The sequence below is a fragment of the Bubalus bubalis genome, chromosome 20, assembly GCF_019923935.1.
Source record: "Bubalus bubalis isolate 160015118507 breed Murrah chromosome 20, NDDB_SH_1, whole genome shotgun sequence".
Classification (NCBI taxonomy): domain Eukaryota; kingdom Metazoa; phylum Chordata; class Mammalia; order Artiodactyla; family Bovidae; genus Bubalus; species Bubalus bubalis.
The window spans coordinates 37,413,121-37,431,740 of record NC_059176.1 but is presented as its reverse complement, the minus strand read 5'-3'; the positions used below and the strand labels follow the sequence as shown (position 1 = coordinate 37,431,740).

At 52.9% G+C, this 18,620-nt stretch overlaps 1 protein-coding gene across 3 annotated transcripts in view; it reads right to left on the bottom strand.

Annotated features, from left to right (window-relative positions):
- The window catches only part of LINGO1 (leucine rich repeat and Ig domain containing 1), a 220,119-nt gene that overhangs the window by 83,252 nt on the left and 118,247 nt on the right, over nt 1-18,620 (bottom strand). For 2 of the 3 annotated variants that reach the window (XM_044932817.2, XM_044932818.2), the window contains one exon: nt 1,138-1,305. The gene's annotated coding sequence lies outside the window, so the exon portion shown is untranslated. Of the gene's footprint in view, nt 1-1,137; nt 1,306-1,462; nt 1,610-18,620 lie in introns of those variants that run through there. The other variant, XM_044932819.2, reaches the window with a different exon arrangement.

The window sequence follows — 18,620 nt, the reverse complement described above, 5'->3', positions numbered from 1 at the left end:
GCTGAATGCTTCATTTACAGCCACTCTTGGTTATTTATACCCCACCTCCTTCTAAAAGAGTTTGAGGTTGCTAAGAACAGCACAAGCTGAAAAATAACAGAAGAAATCAGAACAAGGGAAAGATGTGCAAGAGAAGAAGAGGAAGCCAAAGCCAAGGCTGCTGAGCAGCTACATGCCACAGCATGCCGAGCACTTATCAGAAAGGGGCCACAAACCAGCTATGAGCTTCCTAGCAGCCAAGACAAAGACAGCAACACATTTCGGCACTAAGGTCATAACCAACAGAGTATTCACAAGGAAATGCACACCAAACCTTGGTCTTTCCATCTATAAAAAGGGCGGAGCTTGAGCATGAACTAAAGGAAATGACCATTGGCGGAAGCAGTCAGCTAAGGTTTCCTAGAGCAGGAGAGATCTAAACTAGGCCTTGAAAAAGAGGATGGGACAGACTCCATCTTTAGTAATCATTTATTATTTGTCTTCCCCAGTCAGAGGCATCTCCTTTCTGCCAGCAGGACTCTGAACTTCCTTTGAGCTTCTCAAAGGAAGCTTCTCTCTCATTCCTGGTCACATGGTTAAGGAAGGACAGACCCTTACCCCAGCCCACCCTCATTTCCTGTGTATCCAATTAAAGGATCACGATTATCTTAACCCTGTCAATAGGGCCCAAGAGATTTACAGTCACCTGGGACTACAAATCCCAAGTCCCAACTCCAGGACTTTTATTTGTTCTGTCAGAAAAGCAGGTTTTGTCTCTAGCCGAGACCCCAGATTTCAGCCTGGTAGCCAGTAGCCCCGGAACCTGCTGGGACATCTTAGGATTACATCATGTGAAAAGCTACTAGGAGTGCAGCCATCGCCAAAAAAAGAGAAGCAGAGAATTACAGACAGAAAACAGTCCTGGTCACATTGTTGAAGCGACTGGATCAAGCCCTGCCTGAAGCCCAGCTTACCCCCAGACATTTCAGTTACATGAGTTGATAATCTCATTTTATTGGAATAAGATTTTTGTTACTTGCAACCAAAGGGATCCTCACAGACACAGTGTTCAGAAAGATATCCTTCCAGTTCCAGAGATGTAGAAGGCTCAAGCATTCCCAGGAGCCAGGGAATGGGCAGGGTGGGTATGACACCTACCGTGACTGCCACTGTGCCCCACTGAGTCCTGAAGCTTGAGGAGTCACTTCGGTGCAGGCTGGGGTGAGGAATAGGCTGGGGAGTGGGTCCAGGAGCTGGGCAGGGACAGAGCCCCGAAATGCTGGCAGGAGGCAGGCTCAGTGCAACCAGGACATGGCTGTGGAGTCCCTAGAAAAGAGGAAAAGCAAGAATGAGCAGTATGGTTCACATGGGGGACATCGGGGCACAGGGCATCAGGCAGACAGTGGTCACACCTTTACCAAGGTGAGGCCAGAGTCAGCCAAGTCTGTCTTCACTTCCTCACCCCTTGTATGTTGCCACTTACCCCTTTACTGCGCCCTCACCCGGAGTACCTCCAGGCTGCAGAAGCGCATCTGTAGGAGCCCTTCCCTCTGAAGAGAAGGGAGGGTGGGGGAGGGGCGTGCAGGCATGGCTGGAGTCCAGGTGCTGTTGCCAGAGTGTATGTGCCTGGTGGCAGGTGGAGGGCAGGGGAGCGTCCCCCTCAAGACTGTGGGCTCATTTCTCACAGTTCCTCTCCCAGTGAGTGACCAGAACCGGGCCCAGGGCCTGAGGCAGCCAGAACAGGACAAAGGTGAGTGAGGCAGCTATCTTCTTTGATCGCTGGTCTGGACTTCTAAGTGGCTTCCCTGGTGGCTCAGATGATAAAGAATCTGCCTGCAATGCAGGAGACCCAGGTTCAATCCCTGGGTCAGGAAGATCCCCTGGAGAAGGGAATGGTAACTTACTCCAGTATTCTATGGGCTTCCCAGGTAGCATTAGTGGTAAAAAACCCACCGGCCAATGCAGGAGACATAAGACACAAGGGTTCAATCCCTGGGTCAGGAAGATCCCCTGGAAGACGGCATGGCAATCTACTCCAGTATTCTTGCCTGGAGTATCCCATGGACAGAGGAGCCTGGTGGGCTACAGTCCATGGGGTCACAAAGAGTCAGACATTGCGAGTCTGATTGAAGAGTCAGATTGAAGCGACTTGGCACACGGGACTTCTAAAAGAATTCTAGAGAGGACAATGCTCAACCTAAGGGAATGAATACTGGTGTTCCAGGCATGGGCAGAGAACAATGTAGCGCCTCTGAGTGCCTTCCCATCTGAAGAAGCAGAAACCATCTACTCTGCCTTCACACCGGCCTCCTTTGGGCACTGATCCAGCTTGGGGGGGCCACCTCTCAAGGGGGTGATAAACACAGTCTTCTCCAGCTTCTCTGAGGCCAAGTGGCACCTTTGGGGAGGGACAAAGGGTGGAGATATTTCAGACTCAGGACACTGCCTGCAGTCCTGGCCGTTGGAAAGTCACTAAGCCCCTTTACCCCTTCATGAGTCCTCTGATCTAAGGGATACTGGCTTGTTTCTTGGCTCCATAAAAAAGGCACAACAACTGAGATCCTGTGTCACAGACACTCAGCTGGCTGGGTCTCCAGAAACGTCTCTAGGCCGGTGCAGTGGAATTGAGCTTTCTGCAACGATGGGTGTGTTCGATACCTGTGCTGCCTGATATGATAGCTGCCGGCCACACGTGCATGTTGAAATGTGGATACTGACACTAAGAATCTGAGTTTTCTTTCCTTTTATTCATTTATGCTATGCTATGCTAAGCGCCTTTGACTGTGTGGATCACAATAAACTGTGGAAAATTCTGAAAGAGATGGGAATACCAGACCACCTGATCTGCCTCTTGAGAAATTTGTATGCAGGTCAGGAAGCAACAGTTAGAACTGGACATGGAACAACAGACTGGTTCCAAATAGGAAAAGGAGTTCGTCAAGGCTGTATATTGTCACCCTGTTTAGTTAACTTATATGCAGAGTACATCATGAGAAACGCTGGACTGGAAGAAACACAAGCTGGAATCAAGATTGCCAGGAGAAATATCAATAACCTCAGATATGCAGATGACACCACCCTTATGGCAGAAAGTGAAGAGGAACTCAAAAGCCTCTTGATGAAAGTGAAAGTGGAGAGTGAAAAAGTTGGCTTAAAGCTCAACATTCAGAAAACAAAGATCATGGCATCCGGTCCCATCACTTCATGGGAAATAGATGGGGAAACAGTGGAAACAGTGTCAGACTTTATTTTTCTGGGCTCCAAAATCACTACAGATGGGGACTGCAGCCATGAAATTAAAAGACGCTTACTCCTTGGAAGGAAAGTTATGACCAACCTAGATAGCATATTCAAAAGCAGAGACATTACTTTGCCAACAAAGGTTCGTCTAGTCAAGGCTATGGTTTTTCCTGTGGTCATGTATGGATGTGAGAGTTGGACTGTGAAGAAGGCTGAGAGCCAAAGAATTGATGCTTGTGAACTGTGGTGTTGGAGAAGACTCTTGAGAGTCCCTTGGACTGCAAGGAGATCCAACCAGTCCATTCTGAAGGAGATCAGCCCTGGGATTTCTTTGGAAGGAATGATGCTAAAGCTGAAACTCCAGTACTTTGGCCACCTCATGCGAAGAGTTGACTCATTGGAAAAGACTCTGATGGTGGGAGGGATTGGGGGCAGGAGGAGAAGGGGACGACAGAGGATGAGATGGCTGGATGGCATCACTGACTCTATGGACGTGAGTCTGAGTGAACTCCGGGAGTTGGTGATGGACAGAGAGGCCTGGCGTGCTGCAATTCATGGGGTCGCAAAGAGTCAGACATGACTGAGCGACTGATCTGATCTGATGCTAAGTCACTTCAGTCGTGTCCGACTCTGTGTGACCCCATAGACGGTAGCCTACCAGGCTCCCCCGTCCCTGGGATTCTCTAGGCAAGAACACTGGAGTGGGTTGCCATTTCCTTCTCCAATGCATGAAAGTGAAAAATGAAAGTGAAGTCGCTCAGTCGTGTCCGACTCTTAGCGATCCCGTGGACTGTAGCCTACCAGGCTCCTCCGTCCATGGGATTTTCTAGGCAAGAGTACTGGAGTGGGGAGCCATTGCCTTCTCCGTTATTCATTTATATTTAAATCTAAATAGTCACACGTGGCTAGCTGCTACCATATTCGATAGTACATCTCTGGACCAACCCTTGCCTAGCCCCTGGCCCCAGTGCTATGCATGCTCAGTGGTGTTGGACTCTTTGTGACCCCGTGGACTATAGCCCACCCAGCTCTTCTGTCCATGGAATTTTCCAGGTAAGAATACAGGAGTGGGTTGCCATTTCCTAACCCAGGGGATCTTCCCAACCCAGGGGTAGAACCCGCGTCTCCTGCGGCTCCTGCATTGCAGGCAGAGTCTTTCCCTCTGAGCCATTGAGGAAGCCCCCCTGGTCACAGTACCCAGAGAAAACTGAGGTCCAGAGAGGAGACAGGATTTGCCCAAGGTCACATAGAGAGTGGCAAAGGCAAAATCTAGAACCTAACTCTTCGGACTCCTAGCCCCAACTCTCGATAGCGCCTACTGCCCTTCCCGTGTTGGGCTCATGTTCTCCCATCCTGATCAGCCCCATCACACAGAGTCTTGCTATCCCACAAACCATGCTACTGCTCCCAGGACAGGGAATCAGGCCACCTTTGAAGGGATCATCTCTCCCAGCCACTGCTGCTGGCCCATCCCTCAGGCCCCTAGTCAAGCAGCCCCAAAGGATATAGCTGGGGAAATCATTCATCAGAGAGGAAGTGCTCTGGGCACAGAGCTGTTCACTGCAGGGTTATTAATAACAGCAAAATGCTGGAGGCTGCCTAAACATCCCACAATAGAGATGTTGCAGTGCATCATGACACCGCTGTTTGATGGAATATTATACAACCACTAAAAATGATAAACACAGAGGCTAGTAGCCGCACAGAGCAATGTTTACCTAACAATATTGAACAAGAAACAGAAAATGGATGAGGGTGGGGTGGGGTTGCAGTGGTGTACAGCACCCTGTGCTCACTGAGCCCACTTATATCTGTTATCCCAGCCTGCACTGCAGCATAATGACATCCAGAGTTCATACCCATTCCAGAGATGGAGGAGATGAGGCTTCAATAAGCCAACCATAGCCCTGGTGACACGGGGAGGGAGGGCTCGAATAGGGCTTGAACTCTTGATTTCTGACTCTAAGGACAGACTTCCACAGCTGTTTCTTTGTGCCATGATGGGGACGTTAACTTTTGTCCTCTCCTTTTTATTTATTAACTCATCTTATTTAACAGATACATTCTAAGTGCCTTACAAACGTGGGCTCATGTGATCTCTACAATAGCTGTAAGAGGGAGCAGTTGATACTCATTTTTTTTGATCAGGAAACTAGGGCACAGAGGTCAAGGGTCACTTCTACTTCCCACATGTTCTACAACCCTTCAGCGTTGTCTTCACAGGAGGAGGGCAAGGTGACAGGGAGGGAAGAGCTGCTGACTTGGAGCAGCAGAAACACAGGTGTATGTGTGCAAGCACACGTGTGTATGTGCGTGTGTGGCCTCCCTTTCTAATTGCATGGAAATTCTTTCTTGTAGCAATTGAAAGAAAAACGTTCCAGAAATAAAATATTGTACCAAAAATTCTTTACAAAACAAGCACAAACACAAAGATGAAAACCTATTCAAAATTAAAGCTACTGATACATCCAAGAGACTGTGAATGCAATCCAGCCCCTGGCAGCCAAGCTCATGTCTCCAGGCTTTCCTGCCAGTTTCCTGACCCCGGACTCTTCCCTCCTGCCTGGGTGAGATCCTCAGCTCAGAGGGCAGCGAGGAGTGGCCCTGTGTGCGAGTGGACTTCAATAAACACCTCCGGAGCCCTCGGCACAACACAGCAGGCCAGCAGGCAGACTTCAGAGCCCGAGCTGCTGCGGCATACTGTCGCTGGCCAGGGCTGACCTCGAAAGGCCAAGTCATCCAGGCCTCTGCCTCCAGCCCCAGGCAGCCCCGCTCCACAAGTGGAACAACCGAGGCCACCCAAAGGTAAAAGACCTCATCAGAGGCCACACTGCTTCTGAACAGGGGCACGTGTGTGTCCACGTGCCTACGCGTGCATACAACCCACACGTACATGTGTCTCCCGTGTTTGCTAAGTCACTTCAGTCGTGTCCTACTCTTTGCGACCCTGTGGACTGTAGCCCTCCAGGCTTCTCTGCCCATGGATTCTCCAGGCAAGAACACTGGAGTGGGTTGCCATGCCCTCCTCCAGGGCATTTTCCCCACCCAGGGACCGAACCCTTTTCTCCTAAGTCTCCTGCATTGGCAGGCGGGTTCTTTACCACTAGCACCACCTGGGAAGCCCTGTGTGTCTCTCATGTGTGCGCATAATTAAAATATTCGCTGATATTCAGCTTATACACATACTACACACAATGATGATTATGTTACTAACTGCTACCATATCCACAGTGGTGTTTCTATTTCTCCTTTACATTTTTCTGTTATTTTTCATTCTGTCACCAGATACTTACGAGCACTTACTATGTACCAACTATATTATAGGTGCTGGAGATTAATTGGGGTGCCCCTCACAGGGATGGGGGTACAGACGATAAACAAATAAAGAAACAAGATAGTTCCAAAGAGTGACAAGTGCGATGAAGATAAGCCTGGGCACGTGAGAGAGAGCGCCTGGGATGGGGCTCAAGGGTCCCTCGAGTGGGACGATCCGAGGAGGCCTTTCTGCAGAGGCCACATCTGAATTTACATCTGGACAATAAGAACTCAGTCAACCTAGAGCAGCAAGAATGGGGGAGCCTGGTGGGCTTCCATCTATGGGGTTGCACAGAGTCGGACACGACTGAAGCGACTTAGCAGCAGCAACCTAGAGCAGCAGAAAAGGGCAATGAACAGAGTGGGGAAGGAGACTGGTGTTTCTGAGGAGCAACAAGCTGTTTGGCTCCTAGAATGAGACGGGCAGAGGTGGGGCAACTGTGGAAAGGAGGCCACAGAGGGAGGCTGGGCCCTGAAGGCCAAGGTAAAGCTTCGGCCTTCATCCCTAGCGCAATGAAGAGTCACCTGGGAAGTGCTGGGACGTCTTGCTAGTTGTGAAAAGTTCCTCTGGGCTGCCAACTAGAGACTGGATTGAAGGGGAGCGGGCCCAGGAGTAGGGGACCCGTGGGCTGGCTCTGGCAGTTGCCCAAGACAGGGAGATGTGCCTTGAGCCAGGGTGAGGGAGGGACTAGACAGATTGAGGCTATATGCTGCTGCAAACACGGCTCATCAGCAGTTGGTTGATGAGTTGGATGTGAGGAGGTGGGGGTAAGAAAAAGGAATCAAGGATGACTCCTAGATCTTCTACCACGGACACAAACTGCTTTTACCACCAGACCCCCCACGAAAAAATTTTAAATAACCGTTAAAAAATAACAGCAGATGAGCCACCATGAAGACCGCCACCCCACACACACTGAGTCTCACACACCCCAGGGTGCATCTTTCTTTCCAAACCCCTGCTGTGTTCTCTGGTCCTGCATGTGGCACACAGGTCAGGAAAGAGATTGGGTCCCACCCTCAGGCTGGCAGGAGACAAGATTATCCAAAAAGACAGGACAGGGCAGGACGGGGGAGGGTGTAGAGGGGCTGGTCCAGAGCAGGTTTTAAAGAACATGCTGACTGAACCTGAGAAGTTCTAGCATGGGGCATGGGACTGGGGAGGCAGGGCACAGCATCTGGGAAAAGCATGAGTTTGAGGGTAAGACCATCCTGGGTTTAAGTCTCCGCTTCACCCCCGGCCCACTATGGGACCCTGAGTTAGTTCCTTTGCTTCTCAAGTCTCAGATCCCACAATCCTCCCATTCAACGTTGTGATGAAGACTCAGTGAAGTGATATATGTCAAGAACTGACATTTATAAATATTAGCACCTTTCCCCTTTTGTTTAAAAAGGGGCTAAAAAAATCAATTTAAGCTTAGACAGGTAAACTTACATCTATCCCAATCAAGATTCTGGAAGTGCTGCCGAGAATGCAAGGAAAGACAATGGTAAGTGTCAGAATCTCATGACCAAAGAGTCTTGTGGGATAACTGCATGTCCTCTCTTGGCTGCTCAAAAGAGTGACACGCACTCCAGCCAGCCAAAAGTGAGGCCCTCATACATCCTTGTCGATGAGACAGAAAACCATGGGCTGGGCTTCTCAGCGGTTAGCTATATAACCACGTCCAAGAATGTGGGATAGTGAGGAGGACTGGCCCCTGGGATGGAATCTCACTGGCATCAGCAGGGTTGGTCCTTGGCCCTTCCTGGACCAACTTTTTTTGCCAGAGACTAGAGACTAGGATGTGGGCTTCCCCAGTGGCTCAGTTAGTAAAGAATCTGCCTGCAAGGCCGGAGACCCGGGTTTGAGCCCAGGGTCAGGAAGATCCTCTGGAGAAGCGCATGGCAACCCACTCCAGAATTCTTGTCTGGAGAATCCCATGAACAGAGGAGCCTGGTGGACTACAGTCCAACTCACAAAGAGCCGGACATGACTGAGCGACTTTCAACTTCAGAGACTAGGATGGAGCTTCGAAGGGTAGCCTGGAAGGGTCAATTAAGTAGTCAGGATCCCCTGTTCAAAGCCCTCCACTTAGCCAGGAAGGGGCCAAAGTGGACAAGAGAGGGTTACTAGGCCCTGGCTGAGTTCTGTGAGTAGCTCCAAGAACGGCCAGGGAGTTGTGGCCTCTGTGGATCCTGGTGGCCAGGACTCTCGGGGGCTGGGTAAGCCAATCACTCCAACTCTGGAGATGGTGCAGCCATGCTCCATCATCAGTGTACCTGTCGAGATGGTTTTGGATAAAGTGAGGTCTGTGCACAGGGGCTTGACAGGAAGAGGTGGGCCTGAACCCCATGTTCCCCGGGGAAGCCTCGAGCGCCTGGTCAGGACTTTAGGTCCCTGGCTTTGGCATTTATGGGCCCAAAGAGCAGTGCTAGGCCCAGTGAGAAAAGATTCCAGGAAGAGAGATCTCTCTTTAGCACGAAGAGTAGTGACCTCTCTGTCCCTGGGGGCATGCAAGCAGAGGTCTGGAGAACATATATGCTAGGTAGGGATTTGCACTAAATGTGGGGGTCGCTTTCAGCCATGGGGTTCTTTAATTCTATTCACATGTGAATCAGTACTAGATTATGTGGATCAAAGAAGGTGTTATAGAGAGTGAAGGGAAGGCAAGATAATGCCCAGAATAATAGTTATTATTATTATTACTACTACATTATGGATCACCAAACATTCCCATCTATTCTCGAACTCGATCTTCTGCCCATCCCAGAGGCACAAAGGATGATTAACCCCATTTAGCAGACGTGGAAACTGAGGCCCAGAGAGGGAATGGCACTAGCCTGAGGTCCAACAGCACGTCAGTCCAGACTGAGGGGCCTTCCCCTCCTGAATTCCAGTGGTCATCCCCCCACTCCTGCTGCAGAGGAGGGAGCAGGAATCTCCCTTCCAACCAGGGCTCCTCTCCATTTGCCAAGACTCCCCATCCCTGAAGGTTAGAGGCTCTCTTTGTGCACCCCCACAAAAGACCTTGGAATGGAGTCCCAGGCCAGAAGGTGTCTCCTCCCAGGTTACACGTGTCCTGCTCCCCGCCCCTTTCCTCTCACTCCCCTATGGTCCTGGCACAGCCCCTTAGGTTGGTTCCTTCAGACCAGATTGAGGACCAGACACTAGGCTTTGCCCAGGAAATGAACTCAAGGGGAACTGTCCCTCCTGCTCAGCCTTATTCTTCACCTCACACCTACACAGGCAGCTTGAGACGGGAGAACCAGAGCCCACCTTACCAGGTATCCCTCCAGAACACCTTCCCTTTTCCAAGCCAGAGGGTCAGAGAGAGGGCATCTGGGCAGGAGATGTGACAGTGTCAGTGAGTGGGGAGACTGGGACCACCGAGGCAGGAAAGCTGCCACCTTCTGTACCACCCCATGCCACATCATACATCGAACCCCAGGATACTCTTGTGAGCCAAGGAGTAGCATCTCACTTTACAGGTGATGGAATGAAGGCTCAGAGAGATTAAGAATTTGCTCAAATTCAAAATACTAAATTGAACAGAAACAGCCTGTAAGTTCTAGAGCCAGGATTTGAATCCAGGACTGGCTGATTCTAAATACCCTGTGCTTTACCAGGCTCCCTGCTGCCTCCACAGAAGTGCAAGGAAGCTCAAATAGGCAGCCTGGTGAGCAGATGAAAGGGGGGCAGTGGTGGCAGAGAGAGAAGACAAGACAAAGACAAGACAGAGATCAGCAGGGACAGACGAACTGACAAGCGGACCCTGCAGGGGCCAGAAGGAGGCAACTACAGAAGCCCCAATCTTGATCAATGAAAAGCCCCCAGGTGCCACCTCTGCAGCCATCTGCTGCTCCAATTTAGCTACTAGTCTTCCCTAGGTCCTCCGCAGGATGCCCAGGTCCAAGGAGCAGAAGAAAACTCCCATTCTGGGAGCACCCCATCAGTGAGGGTGTCAGGTCAGATCCCTGGGTCAAGGAGGTGGGCAGAGAAAGAAAGGGGCCAGTCTGTCCCTGGGCAAGGCCCTCAGCCCAGCTTCTGTTTGCCCATGCCAGGCTGGAGGGTCCACCTGCCCCGACCGCCCAGCAGGTACAGCATTCCTGCCGGCCCCACGTGTCTGGAGGAGCATTCTGGGCTAGCCAGGTGTTCCCAGGTCCCGCTGGCAGCCGAGCACAATTGGTCTGTCCCCAGAGCATGCAGGGTTTAGCAACAGTCTTTCAACTGAATATTTAAGAAGAAAATTACCCCTCCTGTTTTTCTTTTTCCTTAAGAGAGAGAGAAAGGGAGGGAGCAGGAAGCCAGCAAAGGAGGGAGAGGGAAGGAGGGTGGGAGAAACCTACCGCATCACTGCAGTCAAGGTCACAGGCATCGTTGTGGGGCAGTCGCGGGCAAGGAGCCTTTAATCTGGGAGTTCAGGCCAAGGAAACTAAACGCTGGAAGCTGGAGTACATTACTGCCCTGAATGATCTGTCGGCTTCTATTAGGCTAAATATCTCTGGATAATAGGGAATTATCCTCTGAAAAGGCAAACTGCCGGCCTCTCCAGGGAGGGGGGCGCGGTGGGAACCTCTCATCGTGAGGGCTCTCCCACGGCGGTGGGGGAAGGAAGGAACAGGCCCAGCTAGGAAAGCCGCCCCCACCCCACACCCCCTCCCGGGAAAGTCACAGTCACCAGCTATGCGAAGCTTGTGGCAGGTGCCAGCACCCCGCCCTCTCCTCCCCAGACTCTCCCTCCACTAAGGAGTCTGAAAAGATGCTAGACGTGGGGTCGAGGCCAGACAATGCCTCCATGACAGCAGGTGACCCTGGGTGAGTCCCTGAGTCCCTCTGAACCTCTGTTTCCCCGTCTGCTAGATGGAGCTAATAATACTCACCCGAAGGCTGTGCTGTGGGGAGGATGACTGGCGCCCAGCCCAGCACAAAATGGGCACCCAGGACAATTCTGCTCACGCCGTTCTGCCCACTGGTGAGGACCTCCTCTTCCTCCCCTCTGCCTCATCCTCACTGGCCCCCCCCGGGGCATCACCCCCTCCACCCCATTCTGTCCACTGTGAGGACCTCTTCATCCCCTCCCTCTCATCCTCACTGGCCCTCGCAGGGCATCACTCCCTCCGCCCCATTCTGCCCACTGTGAGGACCTCCTCTTCATCCCCTCCTTCTCATCCTCACTGCCCCCCGTGGGGCACCACTCCCTCCGCCCCATTCTGCCCACTGTGAGGACCTCCTCTTCATCCCCTCCTTCTCATCCTCACTGCCCACCGTGGGGCACCACTCCCTCCACCCCATTCTGCCCACTGTGAGGACCTCTTCATCCCCTCCTTCTCATCCTCACCGCCCACCGTGGGGCATCACCCCCTCTGCCCCATTCTGTCCACTGTGAGGACCTCTTCATCCCCTCCTTCTCATTCTCACTGGCCCCCGCAGGGCATCACCCCCTCCACCCCATTCTGCCCACTGTGAGGACTTCTTCATCCCCTCCTTCTCATCCTCACTGCCCCCCGTGGGGCACCACTCCCTCCGCCCCATTCTGCCCACTGTGAGGACCTCCTCTTCATCCCCTCCTTCTCATCCTCACTGCCCACCATGGGGCACCACTCCCTCCACCCCATTCTGCCCACTGTGAGGACCTCTTCATCCCCTCCTTCTCATCCTCACCGCCCACCGTGGGGCATCACCCCCTCTGCCCCATTCTGTCCACTGTGAGGACCTCTTCATCCCCTCCTTCTCATTCTCACTGGCCCCCGCAGGGCATCACCCCCTCCACCCCATTCTGCCCACTGTGAGGACTTCTTCATCCCCTCCTTCTCATCCTCACTGGCCCCCGCGGGACATCACTCCCTCCGCCAAGAAACCCTCCCTGACCCCCACCTTGGGTATCTCCTACAGCCAGAACCCCACCTCCTGGGGTTCTGGGCTGTGCCAGCTTCCAGTGGTGGTTAACATGAGAGCCCTTCACCTTCAGGGGTCCCTCTGAACTGGACAGTATTTCCGCCTTCCCATCCTCCCCAAGCCCTCTCACCCGCATGACTGGCACTCAGGACTCTGCTCAGATGTGCAGACTAGGGCTGTAGGAAGCCAGGACCAGGCATGGAATGGGTCCATGGAAGGGCATCACTCATGGAAACACATTCAGCACCAGGGAAGCTGAGCCAGGAAGCCAGAAATTCCAGAACATGAGTCTGCAATGGCAGCCAGACCATCTGTAGGCTGGCCAGGGCACAAGGCAGGGCTGGGCCAGGTCAGAGAAGCATAGCGGTGGGACTTAGTACTGGGTTCCTGGCACAGTACTGAGGCCCCGGAGGTGCTCAGGCCAGGAAGGGTCTTAGGTGTCAAGAGGGGTATGGCTGACCTGTGCGGGGAGAGGAAAGGGTCAAATGAGTAGCTGGGTGTGGAGCAGCGACATCCTTCTGAACATCATGGGTGCTCATGTCCAAACAACACTGTCCAACTTTGTCAGTTCAGTTCAGTTCAGTTGCTTAGTTGTGTCCGACTCTTTGTGACCCCATGGCCTGCAGCATGCCAGGCCCCCCTGTCCATCACCAACTCCCAGAGTTTATGAGTTGGTGAAACATGAGTTTCTGCCCATGAGTTTCACCAACTCATGTCCATTGAGTCGGTGATGCCATCCAACCATCTCATCCTCTGTCATCCCCTTCTCCTCTTGCCTTCAATCTTTCCCAGCATCCAACTTTGTAAAGTCCTTTAAATCCACTAGTTCCTTTGATCTGCACAGCCTTCAGGTGAGGGGACAGATTGTGCAAGCATGCTAAGTTGCATTGAACTCTTTGCGACACTGTGGACTGTAGCCCGCCAGGCTCCTCTGTCCATGGCATTCTCCAGGCAAGAATACTGGAGTGGGTTGCCATGCTCTCCTCCAGGGGATCTTCCCGACCCAGGGATTGAACCCACGTCTCTTACATCTCCTGCTCTGGCCGGCGGGTTCTTTATCACTAGTGCCACCTGGGAAGCCTGAGGGGACAGTTCAGGGATTACTGTTAGCAGTTCCTTAGTTCATTCATTCAACAAGAACTTGCGGAATGCCTGCTTTGTTCTAAGCATTGTTACGCCTCACTCAACAGAGGGGAAACTGAGGCCCAGAAGTGCTGCCCAGGAAGTTCCATGGCCCCATGGAGCGGGCGGAAGTCCAGGTTGCTGTCAGTCTCCATTAGTGAGAGGGGCCACAGGGCCTCTGCTATAGCCCCAGAGACTGCAGGAGTGATCGGGGATGCCCATGGGCTGGGAGACCCAGATAGCTTCCAGAGATGGGGAAGGAAGTGGGCCAGATGCCAGACAGGAGCTGTGGAGAGGGGAAGCCCAATGGTGGGTGAAGGGGGATCATGGGCGGGAGCAGGGAGGGGCCTCAGTCTGGAGTGAAAGCACCTCTTCCTTCGAGGCGGGGTGGGAAGCCAGAAAGTGTGAGGGGAAGAAGGGAAGTTCACGGTGGAGGGTGCTGATCTCTGTGGGTAAAGGCTGGGGACAAGGCGGCAGAGGCACAGGTCAGGAATGACCAGGCCATCAGCCCCACCCGAGGAGAGCAAGCAGCATGCAGGCAGGGCCAGAGGGTGGGGGTCAGGGGTCAGAGTGGGCCCATCAGGAGGACCTGGAGCCTGGCTGGGTCCCCTAAGATGTCTGAGCTCTAGGGGAGGGGCAGAGGGCAGGGAACCCCAGCAGGGAGAAGCAGGCCCCATGACCGCCCTAATGGGTGCCCCACCCAGTAGCCTCAGGCTGCCCTGTGCCCCTAGGGGACTGAGAACCTCCCTGGGTGTGGGCTCCCAAGGGCCCAGGCATGGGAAAAGACCAGAGCAGGCTACATGCCTCCGGATTCTCCCTGCCACTGAAGGGAGCCCCTGAGTCAGCTCAGGAATGGCTCTTCCCTCTCAGTTCCTCAAGCCAGCCCATCCACTCTGAGCTGTCGCCAGCAGGCTCCCCACTGCCCTGGGCCCTCCTCTCCTCATGGGTAAACTGAGGCGGACCTCACCTCTCAGTGACCAGTCAGGTCAGGAGAGCCCTGCCCAGTGCCCGGATGCACACACATAGGTGCGCACAGATGACTGGCCCTCCTGTCCCCGGCGGTGGAGCCTCTCTAGTCCTCACAGCATCCGCAGTGCCTTGCACGCACTTTTGCTCAGTTCACTTTTATTGCACTTTACAGCTAACCAGCTGGTAGCGGTGAAAGGAGGTCAGAATTCTGCCCACTGGACGCAGTGGGGAAGGGGCCGAGAGAAAGCAGGACAGCACGGGAGGACGTGGCAACGCCCCGCGGAGCAGATGTGAGGATGCCCCAGAGGCCGAGGTCGCTGGGGCGGCAGAGGCCCCTGCTCTCACCACACGCATTAGCACTCCTTAATAATTCAGCAGGCGGGGGCGGGGGGGGGGGGTGGCCAGGGGAGGGGAGTGAGGGCGGCGGGGAGGGGGTCCACCCAAGGGGAGGGTCCCAGGGCAAATGGGCCTCGCGGGCCCCAGGCCTCCTCATGGCCCCCAAGCCTTGTGAGCTGCTCCTCCAACTCACCCTGCCCACCTCAGAAGCCAGGCCCCGCCCAACCAACAAGAGCATTGGAGAGAAACTGACACAAGTCAGAAGGAAGGAAGAGCCACTTCTGGGAGGAGGGGCAGAACCTGGAAGGCTTCACAAAGGAAGTGGCTTTTCAACTGCTCCGGGTCTCACCTGGCTTTTCTGTGAAATAGGACTGTATACTCCTCCTCCTCTTCTTATTGCCATAACTACTACTACTAATAATAATGCCTTAAGTATCTGGGGTGCTCACTTGGTGCTAGGCCCAAGTGTGAACACTTTGTTCCCAGACAGATTGAGGTGGAGCTGAGGCCAAGCCCACCCCCTCCTAGCCTCCCTTTGGCTGGACCAGCTGGTGGAGGGTTGACTGAGGTCTGAGCCTTGCGCCAGCTGGAGGGAGGTTGGTAGGCAAGATGCCAAGGTCTGCGAGTTGCCCCATGTTGTCAGCGTAACTCCAAGTGAGTTGGGTGGGGGGAGGGGGTGGGGGAGGGAAACTTCCAGAGCCAGGTCAGATGCAGCAAGGTCAGAGGTTATGCAATGACCATGGTGGCAGCTGAGTTTGGCCCTCCCAGTGTTTAAAACACTGGTGATGAGTACGGCCTATACCTGCCACTTCAGCCTAACCATCTCCCACAGGACCAATCTCACCTACATGCCAGCTTCCAGAAGTTCTCTGTTCTGAAGAGGCAGGGCAGGTAAACTGCACAATGATGCTAGGCAGTAGGTATTATTGTTCCCACTTGATGAGGAAACAGGTTCCGGGAGATTATGTCCCTTGCCCAAGGTCACAGATGGGAATGGCCAAGCTGGTACTCACACCTAGGACTATTTCTAACAAACAAGGAGATGCCAAAGGCTAAAAGGCTCATGGGGCTGAAGTTGGAAGGTGTCTCAAGCACAATCAGTAGGCGTGGGAGAGGTCTTTGGGGGGTGAAGTCTTCCTGGCTCCCCTCCCAGTGGCTTCAAGCTGTCCACAACCAGGACTCAGATGGTCTGGCAGTTTGAGAAGATGAGGAGCTGAGAGGCAGGGGACGGTAAAGGAGACCTCTCATGGTGGCTTCCAGCAGCCCTCTGCCTCACCCCAACCCTGCCTGAAACATCCATCTCCCTGGTGACCTGATGTTGCCAAAAGGGCTTGAGAAGGACTTTTTTATGAGGCTGGGGTAGGGGGCAAAGGGTGTGGTTAAAGAGAGATGAAACTCAGCCCAAAGATAGAACAAGACCACCTGTGGACTAAAGCTAGTAGCAGAGGATGGGAAGGGATGGTCAGGAAGGCCCAAGGGAATAGGTCTCACAGTGCCTAGACTCCCACTATTAGAGCATAATTCCTTTGAGTTCCCAGAGGTGTTTGGTTTCCATAAGGCTTTGAACCATCTAAGAATACCGGCAGTGGGGGGTAGGGCTCTGAGGTTATGGCCCCCCTCCTCTATTGATATACTGTGTTTCTTGGCACACATGTCTTTCCCACTCTACTCCCCAGCTGCCCCATTTGTAAGATGCCCAGGCCTGAAGGCTGGGGGACACAGAAAGGGAGTGGAAACACCCTAGACCAGCAACCCCTCCCAATGCCTGTACCAACTAGACGCAGGCTTCATGCTCAACATAATCCTCTGTGGTCTTTCTTTAACCTCTCAACAAGGCTATGACATAGATATCGGTACTCCCATTGTCTAGGGGAGCAAACTGAGGCTCACACAAGAGAAAGGACCCTCCGAGCCTCCAGGAAGAGCTTCAGACAGGTCCTACGAGTGCTGTTTTGTTCAGCACGCTGGACAGCTCCTAGCCACTGCCTTCCTTCTGGGCCACCACCTGCCACCCCGACCTCTCACACACACACACACACTCTTAGATATGCCTGCTTTTCCCAACTCCCTCATCCTATATAAACTTCTCCTAGCTTTCCCTTACTGCTCCAGCTGCATTGATCTCTCCTGAGCTCCTGGCATGGCTGTGATCTGTGCACACAGCATTGGGCCCTAGGTCAGTAGTTCTTGCTCCCTTTTACTTCTCTGACTTAAATCTCATTCTCTCAGCAGCAACCTGAGGGCAAGGAACTATCTCCCTCTCTCCTTTCTCTACCACGGTCTGGGCACACAGGGTGGACTTGTGGAAATCCACTGACTTTGGATCGGATGTGGGTGAGAATTGGCTGGTAAACTCTAGGCTCATCATTTTACTTCATTTATTGAGTTTCAGGTTCCCCAGCTGAGAAAAGAGCTGATCCTGTCCATCTCACAAACCTACTGTGGTTTACACAGAGTGCAGAGAAGCCATGCGAGGAGCTGCTACCCCCCTGACAGTGTGACTACCTGCTGACACCCTCTTAAATAGCCTCCTGGGACCTCATTCAAGTTATGGACCACGTCCCCCCATGAAATATTCCAAGTGATTCACAAATACGTGGATTCGTATCACTGAGAAAAGTCTGAGCCTAGCAGACAGGTCAGGGAAGCCCAAAATCAAACAGCTGGTACCGTGCTTGGAGTTCCACTATTAGAACTGATGCCTTTGTGGGCTCATGAGTGTTCAATTGCCATAGTGGCTTTGAGCCTGAAAGCAGAAACACCTAGGAATATTGGCAGTGGAGGTGGGGTCCTGGGGTTCTGGTCCCTCTTCTCTACTAACATACTGTTACTTAGTACAAGTGTCTTCTCCTCTCTGGCTTGCAGCATGAAGTATCCAGGCATCCAGGAGGTGAGATGGCCCTCTCTGCACCACTTCCTGGAAGGACAGGAGAAAATGCCTGTAGGAGTGATGTCAGAGGTGCTGGGAAGGACCTTCTGAAGCTCTCAAATCCAGGACCATGATGCCCAAATGCCTCCACTGGGATTGCCACACTCCTTTATCCTCCAACAAAGACCAAAGTCAAACTCTTGGTCTTTAGGGGACCCAGCAGACAGATGCTACCCATTCCTAGGCCCAATGAGGACAGGCCTGCCAGCATGCCTTGGACCTTGGAGAAGGGTCCCCTCATTTATCCTCAGGCCCAACTGACTTATCCAGGGAGCTTCAACCTGAGAAAGGCTGAACTTACACCCCCAATCTAGATGGAAAAGAGAATAAGATTCCATGGGAGGCCTGGGCAGGAAGAGCTCTGCTGAGGCCCCTTCTCTGGACCAGGAAGGGATGCTGAGGGAAAGAGGGGAAAGAACAAAGAGTTCTATCCTGGCTCCACCACTTAACTAGCTGGCTGACTCCAGGATGTTGCTTTACCTCTTTGAGTTCCACTTTTCTAATCTACAAAGTGGCAGAATAATCACACCATATAGTGTCCAGTAGTGGCAAGTTCTGGAGGAACCGTGATCAGATTCCTGGCCAGGGTTTTGGGTTTTCTCATATCAAAGCCCAGAGTGGGTGACATCAGCTATGGACAAATAAATAACATGTCCCATGGGGAAGATGAGCACTGAAAGCTCAGAGGAAGTATGGATAAGGTGGGTACCAAACCCACCCCAGCAGGGTTCTTCCTAGAGAATCAATCTGAGTCCTGACCCTGGACACACGCTGGGCCCAACCCTGGTTACGCTGAACCTTGAACCAGAAACCAGCCACTGCAGGCAGTCACCACCAGAGACCAGTGTCATA